Genomic DNA, 17,723 nt, shown 5'->3' with positions numbered 1-17,723 from the left:
GCAAATTTCGTTTGTGTTTCTTGTTGTTTGATTTTTGAATATCTTTTGTTGTCTAGGCTACCCCCCAAAAGCTCATCTAACGAAATATGGTTTTATGAATTTCGGAAACGGAAATCTTCAATGAAAAATGAAAAGTTTTTGGAGTACCGTTGAAGAATTTGCAAACACCAAACAACAACACAAATATAAATTACAGCGAAATGAAGAGCAAAACATTTTATCAGTAAATAGTACATCAGATATGCCAACTGATTTGTTTGAGATTTCCGAAAAATTCCCCCAATCAATAGCTAACGATAAGCATTTAATTTGCAACACCATTCAATCAAAACAATTCAATTTGATTCACTTCGATATTGATTTCATTTAATGTGCTCCAGTATGCATCGCTAACCGATTGGTTAATGTGAGCGAATGATGTGAACCACAAGCATGATTATCGTGGTTTGTCGTTATCCCTGAAAGTCAGCAATGATTGCCAATTGCCAAGTCATTGGTTGCGCTGATAGTTTAAGTGAGAAGGTAATAAGAAATTATGATACCGGGAACCGCAAAAATAGGCCTTGGCATTTAGCAGAACCTTGCAAAGTGTAGTTTTTCCAACAAGCCATTAAAATTAGGTTAAATGAGTTATGTTTCTTCAACCTTGGCGGTAATTGTTATGGACTCAATGTAATATAGGTTTCAATGATAATTTTTATTATTTCGTGTGGTTTTTAATTATTCATTGATCACCGTGAAAATTAATTGGCAATACCAAGTATGGTAGCTATGTGATATAATCCAGGACACGTTGGTAATACCGCTTTATAGGTAATTTTATAGTCGTCTCTGTATTAAAATATTGGATAGGTTTAGGTCCTGTTACCCAAAAAAAAAAAAATTATCAATGTATGCAATTTTTTGTAAGAAAATCTATTCCTCCAACTTCCCTAAAGCGTCAATGAGAGTCTTGTTTCAAATCAGAGTGTGTAGCTCGTCTGTAGTAGTCAAATAATTTTCTATAATTTTGCAAATGCAATATTTTATGAATTCTATCTAAGTATTGAACTCACGAATTTCTGTGGGAAATTTTATTTTTTTATTACCTTTTTGTTGCTAACGGTATAATATAATTCAAAAAAGTAAACAAATATTTATCATACAAAAAATTCTTTCATATTATCTAACCGAATAAATAAAACCAGGTGACCTTTAGCGGCATAATTCTTTTAGAGAATACACAAACAAATTAATTCGCATTATTTATTAAAATGTGTGAATTATTTAGGCCACACCGCACAGATTATATTTCAAATAAAATGCATCACATCTCGATTAACATAAATTTATGTGCAGTTATTCAAAATTGGTACCCAAAAAATGATCATAAAAATCCGTTTCGTAGACATGAATTAATCAAAATTAATTTAAATAGCCGTTTATTTCAATTTCCTTATACTTGTTGATTTCAAATTTGTATCAAATGAAATATTCAAAAAAGTGAATTTTTAATTTGCCATTTCGAGAATAACAATATCAGCTAAAATACGAAAGCATAACAGATGTCTGATCGAATCAAACGCAAGAGAGAAATGAAACGGCAAAAGTAAGTCAAAATAATGATATACAAAAGAGAATGCATTCTCGTGCCCTATTAGGCATGACCAAATCAAGAAACCAATAATGGTCAATAACATTAAGTTTATATTTCATCTGTACATACATACATATATCGTCTGCTCCGTCGGAAAAGGTCGTAAGTCCACTTTTTTTGGAAATCGCGTTTTTGTTACAAGATGATAGTACACGTCAAAACGCGCCGTATGATACAAAGAAAATGGTAGTATGTCGCGTTTTTCTATATGTTTTGGCCTTGTCGGAAAAGGTCGTAAGTCCACAAAACGTACAAATTTGAGTACGAAAAGGTCGTAAGTCCACAGGAAAATATATACTTTAAAAGAATACTACAGCTAATGTAGTTCAGATATAATGTTTAACGTCATCCATGGTTGGGGTACAATGTAAAGAACTAGTCTACACCTTTGGATGATAATCGGATGATATTTGGCGGAGTCTTTGGACCAAACTTTTGAACAAAAATGTGATAATTTCTATATTGCAACGAAAATTTGCATTTGAAATCTCTTTTCCCCTATAAGCGAACTGATTATGAAAGATGGACTTTTGGCCTTTTCATTGATACAAATTGGGATGCTGTATGTGTTCAAATACCTCATATATTGAAAAAATTGTAAAAACCAAGATTTTTACTGTTTTACTGTCGTATATCTTACTTAACTTTATAAACTGATAATTTGTGGTTTATCTAGGGACATTTATTCACATAACGAGATGTGTTTGTGTTTCGAATTGAATAAAGTAATACCTTCTAACGGACGAGTGCAATGTTTATATTATTAAATGATTCTAAAAAAATAATTGATTGAAGACATAATGGTTTTTGCTAACAAAGAGCAGTATAAATTTGGAATAGAATTAGACGATGGTGTCATGGGTCTAGCTTTTCACGCTGATTCTGAAAGCTCTGATGATAAAATTCCTAAGCCCAGAAAGACATTACATGCTGAATATTCTACATGGTTTGCAGACAAAAACAAAAAAACCCCAAACGAAGAATAAATACAAAATTTCAGCCATTTCTGAGGAATATTGAGGCCACACCTTCAAAATACCGGAAATCGGGATGTATGGGGGCTATATGAAGGCGTCAATACCAAACATCCTAGAAGTAATAGAAACTTCTATACTAAATCACTAAGATCTATCTTTAAAATTGCGAGCTGTATCTTAATTTCAAAAGACGGACAGACGGTCATGGTTATACCGACTTAGAATTTTACTCTGATCAAGAATATATATAATTTATAGGGTCTCCGCTGAATATATAGATATGTTACAAACTGAATGACAAATTTAATTATACCCTCCATCTTATGGTGGAAGGTATAAAAATCTTCAGAAATGTTGGTGTCGATATATAATTTTAACATATCGGGCATGCCGACTGTGTTCACCTTCTTAAAATGTATCTTATATACCTGATGAAACTATAGCTATCGATATGTTGCCTTCTAATCTAAACACTTGCTTTCCAATAAGACCAAAGCTTCGTTACGCATAACATCTGGTATTTCCATTGATTTGTAGCATAATTAAGAAATTAATTTTCTTAACGATATTTTCATAACTTTAGAAAAAATGTGTTTTTTTAAAAAATAGGGACTGCCCCCGCCCCTTCCAAATTCAGAAAAATATAGACCCTATTTTCACTCCGGTTGTTCCTTGTATATTCTCTGAAATTTTTTTACACACATTGTCTTTTATATATAAGATTTCACCCAAAAGGTTTGATCCATTAAACCCGCTAATAATTATCTCATCACCATGTTAAATTGCAAGCTTATTCTTTGTTTTAAACTCAAATCATTTTTAAAATTTCGCTCCGATCGGAATATTACTGCGATCTACAGGACAGCTACAAAGTTGGGTAAAAATTGTGTGTTTGGTCCATTTCACACCTTTCGATCATAACCAACATCTAATGGGGTCACTTCTGGTCGGAACCCGACCTCTCCACAAAATTTCGTGACGATGGGTCCAAAATTGAGGCATGAAGTTTTATTACAATTGTTAATGGATGGACGGACACACATAGCTAGATCGCTTTATCTCGTCAAGATATGAAAAAATGGCAGGGGGAGATGGTCTACGACGAATATTTCGCGATGTTACACGAATATTGGACAAAACAAACTTGTAATACCCTTTCCACATTATTTTGTAAAGTAAAATATTTTATTTTAAAAACGTCCGTAAATTGTAGGAAAAGGTCGTAAGTCCCTACAAACATACAAAACTGTACAAGTAAAAGGTCGTAAATCCAAAGACATCCAATTATCTCCCAAACGCGTCGGAACTTTATCAAACAAAGTACAGGTATTGAAGCGGAATAAATTAACGAAGAATACTGCCTTTACCACCATAATAAAATCTTTAATACAGAAAGCGCTGGAATGTTTTTTCTTTCTCCTGAAAAATTTATTGAGAGGGACTTACGACCTTTTCCGACGGAGCAGACGATATATGTATGTATGTGTTAATAAGTCACAATTTATCTATATATGGCATTGCTTGAAATTTTATACTGTTTTTGTAAGTTGTTTATAAATGTTTTTTTTCAAAATTGGCCGTCTTAATTCCATTGTTGTTGTTTTAAAATTTTAAAACAAATAATTTATTAGTGGAGAAAATTTTGCATTGTTCGCCAAGGGGTAAGGCAGGGAAGACTAGTTTCGATCCTCGCCACAGGATCTCAACAGTTCTTATTTCTTGTTGTGGAAATTCTCCACCGAAATTATTTTTCAAGAAATTCTTTAACAAAGGAGAAACGTGTTTTCAGCAGGAAAAATGTGAGAAATGGAAAACCGGAAATGTTAAAAAATTGCAGGTGTACCTGAACCAGAATGAAGTACGAAAATTCTACCAAAAATTGAAACATAAAACTGATGGCTTTGGTTCGGGCATTACCTATTGCAGATATGAGCAAGGTAAACTGTTTACAGATAGTGGTCTCTAGATATTGAAAGAGCGAACACGACAAAGATACCATAGATCCAACCCCAGAAAATGGTATTGAGTGTATACCGCCCGGTCATGATGGGGTGAAGACAGCAATAAATCGGCTGAATTATAAGAAGGAACCGATGGTTTACTAGCCGAGCTGTTTAAAACCAGAAATGATACAGCTATAAGGTATAAGGTCAACTAGTTAGTACCATCTAACAGAAAGAACGCGTTACCGACGACTGCAACCTGATCATCCTATGCCCCATCCACAAGAGAAGAGATACGACTGTGTGCTGCAACTATGGGGACATGAGTCTGCTCCCTATTGCTTATAAGATAGTGTCAGGGATATTATGTGAACGACTAAAGCCGATTGTCAACGAAATATATGGGACATACAAATGTGGCTTTAGACCTGGCAAATCCACAACTGACTAAATATTTACCTTGCGGCAAATGCTGGAAAAGTCCCATGAGATGCCGTCGACACTTACCATATTTTCGTAGATTATGAAGCAACATTCGACAGCTATATGTTCTAAAGCTGGGTACACGTTGTCATTTTTTAATCTCGATATTTCGCAATTATCGATAACTGTCAAACCGTCCAGCAACCACAAAACATTTTGCGATTGCATGATGAGTGACATAAATGAACGGCCACACTAGAAAGCAACAACTTGACTTAACTTAAGGTATTCCAATCCGTGTTTGAATTTATTGTCCTCGCAAAGCTTACTCGGCTTTATAAGGCGACTTTAACTGATAAGAAATAGGAAAGAAAATCTCCGAACAGTTCAGCACCAATAGAGGTTTCAGACAAGGAGAAAGCCTTTCGTGTGATCGATTCAATATTCTGCTGGGAAAGGTTGTTCCAGATGCAAATGTTAAAAAAAAGACACAATATACACCAATAGCCGCATTTTACACGCTAATGCTGACGACATTGACATCATGGGTTGATAAGTAAAATAAGTAACTGACACCTTTAAAAAAATCGAAAGGTGATCTGCTAAAGTGGATAAATAACAACTATGGAAATTGGTTTCTATAATTTTGAGGTGCTCAACAACTTCGTCTACCTCGGCACCGCCATAAACACAACAAACAACATCAGTTGTGAAATTAGGGTTCAGGATTTGAGAGGTGACTAGTCTTAATGTTGCAGAATGAAAAATTTTCTCTACAATTGACATTTCCCTAAAACGAAACTTTCTTAAGATGTAGCGATTCTAAAAGACACATCATTTATTTCCACATATAACGATGGAATGAACATTAGACTGACCCAAAAAAAAAATTGAATTTTTTTAAGTTCCAATCGATGAATAAGCTTTACCACTTTATTGTTATGGCTAAAAAACGAAATTGTGAAAATCGGATCGGATTTTTATAGAGCTTCGATAGGCCGATTTTATATATTTTGGGTCCAACATATATAGCTATATCGAAAACTGATCGGATTTTCAAAATTTTTTAGGATTTTAGTCACAAAAATGAACTGGTAAAGTTTTTCATCGATTGGATCATAATTGCGGCCTTTAGAGAATGCGTTCCACCTTTGGTCCCATGAAAATTGCTATGTTAACAAAGGCATGGGATAACGGGAACCGATGGCCACAACAAATCCCATATAAAGATTTTGGATCAAATAAAAAAATTTAGAGGGTAGGATTTCCAAAAACATTTTTTTAAGTATAATGCACATATTCAGTCGAACGGATCACCAACCAAAAATATGTCCACCAAAAAATATTTGGTCCTGTAAAAAGCTAAATTTTACTTATCTCAAAAAAAATCAACAAAATCGGAGAGTGCTTGGTATACATATCCAGCCCAACTGGAACGACTCCAACTAAAACTCTCCGATTTTTTGTTTTTTGAATTTTTATCCTGATGTAAGTTTTATTGCGCGGATTACGATAATGTATACATTTAATGTAATTTGGCTATTTGACACAAAAACTTGGTTCAAAAACCAGGTTAGACCCGGTTCTACTGAACCGAATCATTAGAACCGCCTAACCGTCTGTTTTTGATGAGTCTTGCCGCTTTTTGCAAGCCCGCCAAAAATGACCATTGGCATCGAATAACTTTTTTGCACACATGGGATCGATGGGAACTTTTAGGATATTGATTTTAATTGCAAACTCTAGATCTCCACCAAAATTCAGCTTTGTTATACGGATGTCTACTTTGACTGAATTTTTACAATAAAAGAATAATGTAGATTGCTTTGGACACAAATTACAAATAGACCAATAACATCTACTAACAACCCATAAACACCCTCTTTTATTTGTCTCAGTATTGTTCTTCTTGCCAAGTGTCTACAGCCACATTGTTTGTGTTGTTGTTGTTTTTAGTTGTAACTGGGCTATTACGACATTTACAACTTCACGCAATCCCAAAGCAATCAAAGCAGAGCAATGTGGTATAACAATAAACGAACAATTCAGATCCACATCACCTCATGCCACCAACCAGCCACCTACAATGAAGAATCACCGCATCGGTATCATCATCATGGCATCCCAATAACAGTGCACAACTCTACATTACCCGGTGGGGGAGAAGAGGGCTTAAACAAAATGTTTCATAATTGCTTCTTGTACTACGATGGACGCAGAGTGGAAGAGTGGCTTAAATTAAAGCAAAACTTCATTTGTTTTTCACCAAAAGTTGTGTTTTTTTTTGTGTTATTTTTCTCGTTTTTTTCGCGCCAAACAAAATAATTCGCCACAAATGAATAACAGAACTCACTAAACAGCTCTGAAAATGCTACTAAAGAAGCATGAAATATGTATTTCACATTTTACGAATCGTTGCTATGACTTATGACAATGGAGGGCTGGCTGGCTGTTGGTTGGATGGCGGCTGAATGCATTACCCTCATCGGTAACTAACGCAACGCTACAAATAATGACGACGCGCTGCTGTAAATAAAATTCAAATTAGAAAACAAAACGGAATGACCAATGGTTTGGGGAAGTAGGGTTTAAAGAGATGACAGTTTCTCCAATTGAGTCTTCAGCCATTGAACATGAAATGCTTCCTCAACCTAAAATGTTCCGGAAAATATAAGCAAATGTTAATTTGCGTTAGCCCCATTAACCTCTTTGTAAAAAGAAAGAAAAGTAAAAGTTAATGTTAAAACATTAGATCATTACATAATCCAAGTCGAGTAACATAATTCCCACTTTGTTTTATAGGAAAATATTCACGATTTTCAGTTTTTCAATGAAATCAAAGAAAATGTTGGTCATCTGTTTCATTGCAATTTTTTAATGCTTTAAGAGACTTAAAAGTTATTTAAATTATCTTTAATTAAGGAAATAACTGACAACGAGAAAAAAATATACCAAGTAAATGGGACCATATGCTGTGCAAATGAAAATCATTTCATTTTGTTGCTTTTCTTTTTTGAGACGAGCTTAATAATCAGTAGGTTTTGTAAAGAAAAAGAATTTTGAACTTTTGTCCTTTCGTGGCCACCAGGCATTTTAGCCCGTCATGGTAGGATTTTTTTAGATCTTTTGAACCATTTTGTCAGGGAGCAGATCGAGTAAACCGGGCAACAGCCCTTAAACTGCACTTAAGCGAAAGGATAGCCGAAGATACAAACCAACACAACCACCAAATTATGCTGTTAATATAGGCAGCTCATCAGACATATCGGCAGTGGGGTGGCTTCTCTAGCAATGCTTCGAAACTCACACTTATGCGGAAGTTATTGTAATATTGACTGCAATATTGTAATTAAGAAACTAAGCTTTGCCATCGAACTTTGATTTTAAAATGCAATGTGTTGTTTGCAGTGATAAATGAGTTTTTCACATTCAATCTGCATGGCTTCCACGAAAACACTTTTGTAGCAAAGCGTTCGTGATAATATTTTTCCCATGTTTCCGAGGAGGTGGTTCAAATCCCATACTGGCTCATACTGATTTATGTATTTTTTAAAATTTTGCCTATTAGGGTGAAAATCATTTTAATATTAATTACACCTAGAGAGAGTATCTACGGTTCAAAATTTGGCTTTCGTAATATTTTGTCCAAACTTAGTTTAAGTTCGAAGATGGATTATATCGTTATATTAACTCCTTCTTGTACCTCCCCCACAAACATTTGAAAATGTTTAGAAAATTTGTGCGCTCGATAACTGTTGGAGGGAGTAACCGATAGCCTGAAAGTTGCAAAAAAATCCCTTTGACACCGTGTGTAATGGTTGGAGCGCAAGATAACTCTCGAACGATATCTGTCGATTCGGTCCAAAATTTAGCCTTCGTTATATTTTGTCCAAACTTAGTTTAGTTTCGAAGATAAGCCATATCAATCCACTCTTTAAGGTACCCCCTACAAAAGTTCAAAAATATTCGTAAAACTTGTGCGCACGATAACTCTGGAAGAGAGTATCCGATTTGGTCTGTACTTTGAACTTCGTAATATTTCTACGAGATATAGATCAGGTTCTAATTAATACGGACTAAATATGTCAACTCCTTCCGGTACCTCCCACACAAAATTTCGAGAAAATGCAGTTTATGGCCTTCTCTCGAATCACTTAGATATTTGTTTAAATAACTTGCATTCGCTGCCGCCATTACGACGGTACAAGTTATAAGGGCACAAACCCATTCTTCCTGAGAAAATACCACCAAAGCTATAAAAACCCCTATGGAACCATGTAAAGTGGCTGAATGAATCGCACGATAAGTCTCGAACGGATAAGCCGGTCCAAATGTGGCTTTCGTAATATGCTTCCAAGCTTTGCTTAATTTCGAAGATGGACACTATCGGTGCGCAATTTTCGGTACCTCCCCCCAAAAGTTACAAAAATGTCACTTAAAAGCTACGCTCTACATCTGTTGAACGGAGCAACCGTCCAAACTTTGGATGTCCTAATATTTTGTCCAAATATAATTTTACTTCAGAAATTGTCCATATCGGTCTTCATCCACAAAAATTCAACATTTTTGTTTAACTACCGTTTAGGATCTGTTCGAAGATCCTTTGGGCCCTTTTCTTAAGAAGTATGTATTTTCACTCGAAAAATTGTACAGCGAACATATCGTGCTGCAAAAAAAAAAACAATAAAAACGATCCAATACATGTCCTTATACTGAACTTTTACGAAAAACTTAGAAATGTTGTGTGGGAGGTACTCGAAGGCGTGGACCAATTTCCAAATTCGTCCAAACTCGATTCGATTAGACAAAATCTGACAGTCCCTCGAGAGTTATCGTGCGCAGCATTTTGGCGATACATTTTGAACGTTTGTGTGGGAGAGACCCAAAGAAGTGGACCAATGTTGTCCATTTTCGAACCTACTCTAAGTTTGGACAAAATATTAGGAGTTGCAAAGTTTGGTTAATTCGTTCGAGAGTTATCATGCGCAGCAGCCAGAAATATAGGCGGGCATTGCTAAATCGACTGCAAATTATCTGAAACGGTTTTCGTCCATAAATATTCGTACTTGGGGCCTACAACCATCACGGTGAGCCTTAACTAAATTTAACTGAAAGGTGCTTACACCTGGGAAGTTTTTGCGGTTTCTGAAACTTCAATGTTCATAGATGAGAAAAATAAAAAAAGCAAAAAAATTCGCCGGAGGGATTTTCAAATAAATCGCGTTCGAAGTTCGCATTTTTATGTTTTTCTAGGTTTCCGAAATTGTGCTAAAAAAATTTTGTAGCTGTGAAAATTCTCCAAAGGATTGACCGTTATTATTTGTTCCTAGGTTTTACCATTTTTGAGATAAAGAAGTTCAGGTCACATTTTTCGGTTTTTTGTTATGTTTTTACGATTTGCTTGAAAAGGTAAGTCGTATCGAAATGGGACTAGAGAAAATCTTATAGCTGCGAAAATTCTCTATTAGATTTTTTCCTACGTTGTACCATTTTTGAGATATATAAGTTAAAGTTAGGAAATTGCAGTCATGACCTAGTTTTATAAGAAGACGATACAGTCAGTAAATTGTCAAAATTTGAACTTCTATATCTTAAAAATGGTAATATCTACCAAAAACATAATAAAGGACAATCTTGTAGAGAATTTACACTGCTGCAACACTTTTTTTAATCCCATTTCGATACGGCTTGTGGTTTCCGAGCAAAATCGTGAAAACCTAAAAAACCCTACAAATGTGAACTTTGACCGCGATTTATTTGAAAACCCCTCCGGCAATTTTTTTTTTGTTTAAATTTAGTTAAGGCGCACCGTGTCATTATTTCGATCTGACACATTTTCATCGTATCAAAGTGTATAATACCCTTGTCAACATAAAGGCTGAGGGTATACAAAGAACCAATAGAAGAAGTACTTTACCAAAATGTCTCATGACTAGGTCAGACACCTGCGATTTAAACAAAAATCCCATTAGACAATAGAAGTTTTCGGATCTTTCATCTTTCATGGCATGTGGTGAAAGTTATATCATGCAGGGGTTTTGAATATTCAGGCTACTTTATGAAACGAAATATGAACTTTCCAAAAACCATCTCTGTGGTTTTGCTAAGAAAATCTACTTGGATAGGTTTCTGAGACAGAAACTCTATATACTACATACATATTGCTCTGTTCCAGAACCTGCAAGAAGCTACTGCTTTTTACTATGATAACATTTGTTCCTTTATGTTATCGAAAGAAATAGTAAAAATTAGTAGATTCTTGCAGTACTGGAACAGACCATATATGAAAATTGTGTCAGGAAAGTCCTACTTTCATACGTTTATTTCCAAAGGTTAAAAGTTACATCTGATATGCCTGATATGTTGAATAACCACCGGAGGAACGATTGTAGCATATTGGTTGGATGTTCCATGTCCGATAGTATAATTTTTCAATACATTGTCCCCCTATGTTATAATAGCTTAATTTATTTAATTAATTAAAACGCTTTCCAGTATTACAATTTTTAACTCGGAAATCGTTCCTTAACCCCAAAAAGTACTACAACTTGAAACAAAATTTAAGAGAGGGCATGCCAAAATATCTTTCGCTTTTACTACTTTCTGCCCGACAAATTTCGTGGTGTAAAAAGTGGTAAAAATGTTAAACTGCTGATTTGACATTTATTTGACAATTAAGGCAAAAGAAAACGCGCACTGTCAAAGAAGCAAAATAAAAAGAAATAAAATAAATATAAATAAAAAATTTACACCAGTGAAATAAAAAACAGTGTTGTTATTTTTTAAGCAGCCACGTTTTTTTTTCATTGCTGTCAGATCTACTATTTTTTCGTTCCTTTACTTTTGTGCAAAACTTGTTACGTGAGAGCAATTTTGACAGTTTTCTCTTTTGCTACTTTTATTATTAAAAAACTAAAGGAGCAAAGCTTATATTAGAAAGGTTCAATGTTAACTTTTACTTACCCCTTAAAAGTGTACAATATGTGTGCGTGTTTACAAATGTATAAACCAATTTGTGTTGAAATGAAGAGTTAGAGTAGTATTAAAATTTTTAGGATATATTGGCGGTATTCATCAGTTATGACAATCAACTGTCAAAAGATTCACATAAACCGAATTGTCTGTCTGAAATTCGTCAACATTCGTTCTATATACGACAATTGAGTTATTAGATCACTTTTGGTTTTTTTGTTGTGTTATTCCCGTTATTTTGTTTATTTATTTTAATTATTATTTACACAAGAGATTAACTTTAAACGTTTTTAAGTTTTAATGGTGACATTAAATTTGAACTATAAAGGTGTGTTTAAAAACAAAAACATTATTAACTCGAAATTTTAATACAACAACAATATTTTTACTCATCTCCTCCGCCATCTGCCGCCACAAGCCAATTGTCTAAAGCGGGGGGCCAGCTTAAAATGCCAACAAAGGTAAATAAAAACGTAAGTTTTACTCGCTGCTTTCTGTTGCCGTTGTGGGTTTGCTAATTACCAACAAAACAACAACCAAAACAAATAAAGAACAAATTTAAATAGACAAAACAAACAATAAATTAATGTATTTAATTTTTGTACAATTTTTACAATCTACAATATAATTTTACACAAACATCCGTTTCCCTTCGATGAGTTGTGTGTGAAAAAGAATTGTATGACTTTATTTCTGTATGTATGTATGTATTATTAGACGCATAAATTGCCCGAAACATTTCCGTTTCCATGCTACATATTTTGAGTGGGAACCGTTCACAAATCATTGTGACAATGGGCCTAAGTGGTTTGCGAAGATCAAACAACTACCTGGATACTTTTGACAGCTGAACTAACAGGCGGAACAAGGATACACAACTACATAAGGAAATTAATCATGTAGTCCTTTACTTTTGGAAACCGTGTTATAAAAAAATCAGAGTTATAAAATCAGCTGATAACAAAATACAATGTTTTCCCAATTTATTATAAATGAAATAACATTTTCGTTAGTGACAATTTATGGTATCGGTTCTTTCAGGACTCAAAATTTGTTCAACATTTTGGGGGTTATTATTTTGACCTACAGAGCCGCTACAAAATTGGTTAAAATTTTGTTTTTGGTCCATTTCATCCCCTGAACATTTCACGATCATCACCAAAAACTAATCATTTCTATATTGACCCGAACCCAACCTCCTTAAAAAATTCGTTACAATCGGTCCATAATTGCGGCCTTAAGCTTGTTTACTATTTTTAATGGACGGACACACATCGCTAAATCGCTTTATCTCATCGAGAAATGAATTTTAGCATACCAAATAAGGGGTCTAGGACGAATATTTCGTGGTGTTACATAAACTTTTGGAGAGACAATATGTAGCATGGGATAAAAATGTGGTTCTCTACACAGAACCCATTATATATTAGGCAGTAGGCCCGTTATCTAGCAATTGCAATTTACATCAGAGGAAAGGTCAGTAGTTTTTTTCCATATGTAGGCTACTTTGCGAAATATATATGTCCTCAAGGAATTAAAATATCGACCAAAAATAAAATTTTTATATTTTTCATACAAAAGTAACGGTCCATTTCACCCGTTAAAGAATATCAGATCATCATTCAAAATTGTAGGCAACTTTTTCGACCTATACTCATACCCGGTGCAAAATTTCGTGACTATTGATGTATAATTGCGACTTCTAGCGGGTTTATTATTACACTACAAACAAATAAGGGAATATATTAGGCTGTAACTCTGTTATCTGATCATGCACACCAACATAATTGGCATCAATTGAAAGGTCAAGCGTTCCACTTTCAAGTATATCTCACTTGTCCGGAATGTCACTTCCAGGAATAAAGATATAAGCTGTATATTAAAAATTTTCACAATTTTCACACAAAAGTTTTGGTCCATTTAACCCTCTAAATATTATCCGATCGCCATCTCAAATTGCAAGGTCCTCCTTTGTGATATACTCTTACCTTATTTAAAATTACGCGATGATCGGACTATTATTGAGACCTACACAGCCTAGAAAATTGGATAAATATTATTTTTTTGGTCCAATTCACCCGCTAAATATCGTACAATAAGAATAGGGATCTATTCTGATCTGAACCCGACCTCCATACAAAATTTCGTGACGATCGGTCCATAATTGCGGCCTGGAGCGTGTTTACAATTTATAATGGACAGACGGACGGACGGACACACATCTCAAAATCGCTTCATCTCGTCGAGATATGAAGATTGGTATACCACATTGGGGGTCTCCGACGAATATTTCGCAGTGTTACATCAATTTTTACCAAAACAATATTTTAATACCCTTTTCCACATTGTGGTATAGGGTATAATTAATTGAGCTATCATGACATAAGGATATTGTATTGAAATAGTGATATCCAGCGAAGTCCGACACATCCAACCAATATGCAATGCTCTTTTCGTTGTCGGTTGTTCAGCTCATTAGGCATATCAGATGTGATTGCCTGGACAAAGTTAGATTTTGCTTAGAAGAAATTCTCTTTCTGTTGGTTTTTATACCCTCAGCATTTATGTCTGTCTGGCTGGCTGGAGCGCACGATAACTCTCAAACGGATCAACCGATTCGGTTCAAATTTTGGATTTCGTAATATTTTGCACAACCTTACTTTAAGTTCGAAGATGGGCAATATCGGCCCACTCCTTCTGGTACCTCCCTCACAAAAGTTCGAAAATGTTCGGAACATTTGTGCGCACGATAACTCTTGAAGGGAGTAACCGATTTGGTCCAAACTTTGCCCATCGTGAAATGTGTACCAGACTTAGATAAGGTTTATATATGGACTCAATCGGTCCACTCCTTCGGGTACCTCCCACACAAAATTTCGGAACGGTTAAGTTGAGGACCAGCTCTCGAATAGCTTTGATTTTTGTTGTAGCAACTTGTATTCATTATCACCCATACGAAGGTACAAGCTTCCTCACGGGGAAAGTCCATACTTCCTGAGAAAATAGCCTGATAGTTGAAAAAAAAACCCCTATGACACCATGTGTCATATGCCGATTCCGTCCAAAATTTGTGTCCAAACTTAGTTTAAGTTCGAAGATAAGCCATATCGGTCCACTCCTTCAGGTACCTCCCCACAAAAGTTCAAAAATATTCGGAAAAATTGAGCGCACGATAACTCTTGAAGGGAGTGGCCGATTTGGTCCATACTTTACACATCCTAATATATCTACCAGATATAGATCAGGTTCGAATATGGACTATATTTGTCCACTCCATCCGGGACCTCCCACACAAAATTTCGGATACGTTCACATTAAGACCTGCTATCGAATCACTGTGATTTTAGTTGAAGCAACTTGCATTCGCTGCCTCAATTACGATGGTAAAAGTTTTTTCAGGGGCAAGTCCATAATTCTTGAGAAAACATCCCGAAGGGTTTAAAAATCCCCTATGGCACCCCCATGGTCTATGTCGGTCCATTCCTTTAAGTACCTCCTCCGCAAAACTTTCGAACTTTAATCCTAATCAACATTTTTGTCGGTTCATACGCCCAAATATTTGAAGCCCCCTAAATACATAAGTTTTTTAGGAAAGAAGTTTTTCAATTTACACAGGCTGAGGGTATATCTCAGTCGGCAAAGCCGACTGATACTTTTTTACTTGTTAATATGCAAGTCCATACATTTAGAGATAATGGTCCAAAGGCTCTAAACAATCCTACGGTGACCAACAACTGGTGCCCAACTCCTTTGCGTACCACACTCACGAAACTTTAAAATTTAGCTTAAGTGCAGTTTAAGAGCTGTTCGAGGACCGTTTATAAATGTTCATCGAATGTAGCCCATATGATTCTGATTACAACGATATTATATTCTTTTGTGGTCAAATCCATGCTTCCTTCAGAATGAGCCAAAAGCTCAAAAAACCCTACGGTGACCAAATAAGATGGCTGTTTGGCATAAAAAATAAATTACCGCCAATTAGACCCACTTCTAAGATCCAAGTCGTGTATCTATTTTTAAGACTATGGATCTATTCTTAGCTCATTTAGGTTCACCGCTCCTGCTATGTTTTTTTTTACAGTCACAGATTGAGCAAAACTATTTTACTTGTAGAGAAATTTTGGTTGTTTCCAAAAAACAATTATTTTTCCAAATACAATCTGATATATGGACTCCATTATCAAAACCCAAATCATTGGCTATTAATATTGCAATATCAAATCTAAAAAAAAAAACAATTTAATAAATGCTTTTTTTCTAAAAACAAAATTTAATCTCAAAATCTCATTAAATTTACAGAATTACAACATCAAACAATGAATTGGCATTTGCATTGAAAATTTTCCAGGAATTCTAGAGAACAATGTAATGCAAAGTGTATGTAGGTATGTAAATAATTTAGTTATTACAAAATATCAGTATCTTAAAACTTTGTTGAATTGAGAAGATGTGTGGCCCTTTGAAATTGGAAATTTAGTCATTACCACCATCTTACGACCTTTTACAAACCCAATTATTGTGTTTTGTTTTTGTGCCTATGTTAATTGTTTATTTTGCATACATACATACATACATATGTACGTATATACATTGCAAATACTTTCAAGTTAAAATGTTAATCTGTGTGTAATTATCAATTTAACTGTTTTCTTATCACATCATTTGCACTATTTATTTGTTAATCAACATATAATTTTTTATTCATTTTTGCTATTCTATTCAAATTGCAAAGCTTGTAGTTTTAAGTATTTGTTGCAAGTCTTGTTTGTCAGGAATACACTGTAACTCTTTTTTTTTTTTTTTGTTGCAATACAATAACAAAATCGTCTTCATTTTGTTGCCTCTTTTTTTGAATTTGATGCTATTTCATTTGATTGTGGAAGTGGTGTGGCAGGCAACGAGGAAAACTTAAAACTTGTTAGCATTTAGGCTGGCTTAGATGTTGCACACACAAACATACAAAGTTGTAAGTTCTGTTCGGTTGATGTTACTATTTTTGGTTTTTGTTCCTTTGTTTTTTTCGCAAAAAAACACAACAGCACCAACGGCAACGGGAGATATTAATTGTATAATAGAATGTTGTAATTTTTTGTTTGTTTTCCCGACTTGTCTTGTTTTTTCTATTTGTATTTTTTTATTTTTGCAAAGCCAATTACAAGTTGTAAAATTAATTGTTTAGTACTTTTGTAGGGGGTGGGTGGAGGAAAATCGATAAAAAAAAGGAGATTCGTATTCGACTCGTTTCGTTATACCGTAAAACACAACCGCTTTTAGCAAAGTTCAAATCAGAACTAATATTGCCAAAGCTGCGAAATGTGTTATTATGATGAAGAAAAACTTAAACTTCTTCTGGCTGGCGACAGCGTCAGTAACAGCAGCAGCAGCGGCTCAAATAAAATCTTCTTCTCTAAACAACAAATCACAACAGCAGCAAAAGCCAACAACACAACAACAAACAAAACAAAAGCAAGCACACCTACATTAATAAATGAGAGGCCCCCAAAACCCAATGCATTGCTGGAGAAAACAACTTCATGGGGAGATAGCTAGAGAGCGTAAAATCGAAGAGTGTTTGAAGATGTTTTGGGTGAATTTTTGTATGCGGCATTTACAAACGAGTGATGATGGCAACAACAATCCGTCCGTTGGTTTCGATTATAATGCCATGAAATTACATCATTTGTGGATGTTTCTTCTGTTTTCAGTGTTTGTTTTTGTTCTTCTTGTTTTGGTTGCTGTGTTTAGTCAATGTTTAGCAACAATGTTGCC

At 34.7% G+C, this 17,723-nt stretch overlaps 1 protein-coding gene across 5 annotated transcripts in view; it reads right to left on the bottom strand.

Moving 5' to 3' along the window:
- Positions 1-17,333, bottom strand: part of js (jiangshi) — a 71,783-nt gene extending 54,450 nt beyond the window's left edge. The window contains exons 1-2 of one of the 5 annotated variants that reach the window (XM_073961600.1): positions 17,207-17,333; positions 11,943-12,271 (exon numbers count right to left, since the gene is read on the bottom strand). The gene's annotated coding sequence lies outside the window, so the exon portion shown is untranslated. Of the gene's footprint in view, positions 1-11,942; positions 12,272-16,906 lie in introns of all 5 variants that reach the window. The other 4 variants (XM_073961560.1, XM_073961581.1, XM_073961571.1 and 1 more) reach the window with 4 other exon arrangements.
- Positions 17,334-17,723: the final 390 nt, after the last annotated feature.

Source organism: Musca autumnalis, unplaced genomic scaffold (assembly GCF_047663935.1).
Source record: "Musca autumnalis isolate F117 unplaced genomic scaffold, ASM4766393v1 scaffold_1, whole genome shotgun sequence".
NCBI lineage: Eukaryota > Metazoa > Arthropoda > Insecta > Diptera > Muscidae > Musca > Musca autumnalis.
This window is presented reverse-complemented; position numbering and strand designations above follow the sequence as displayed.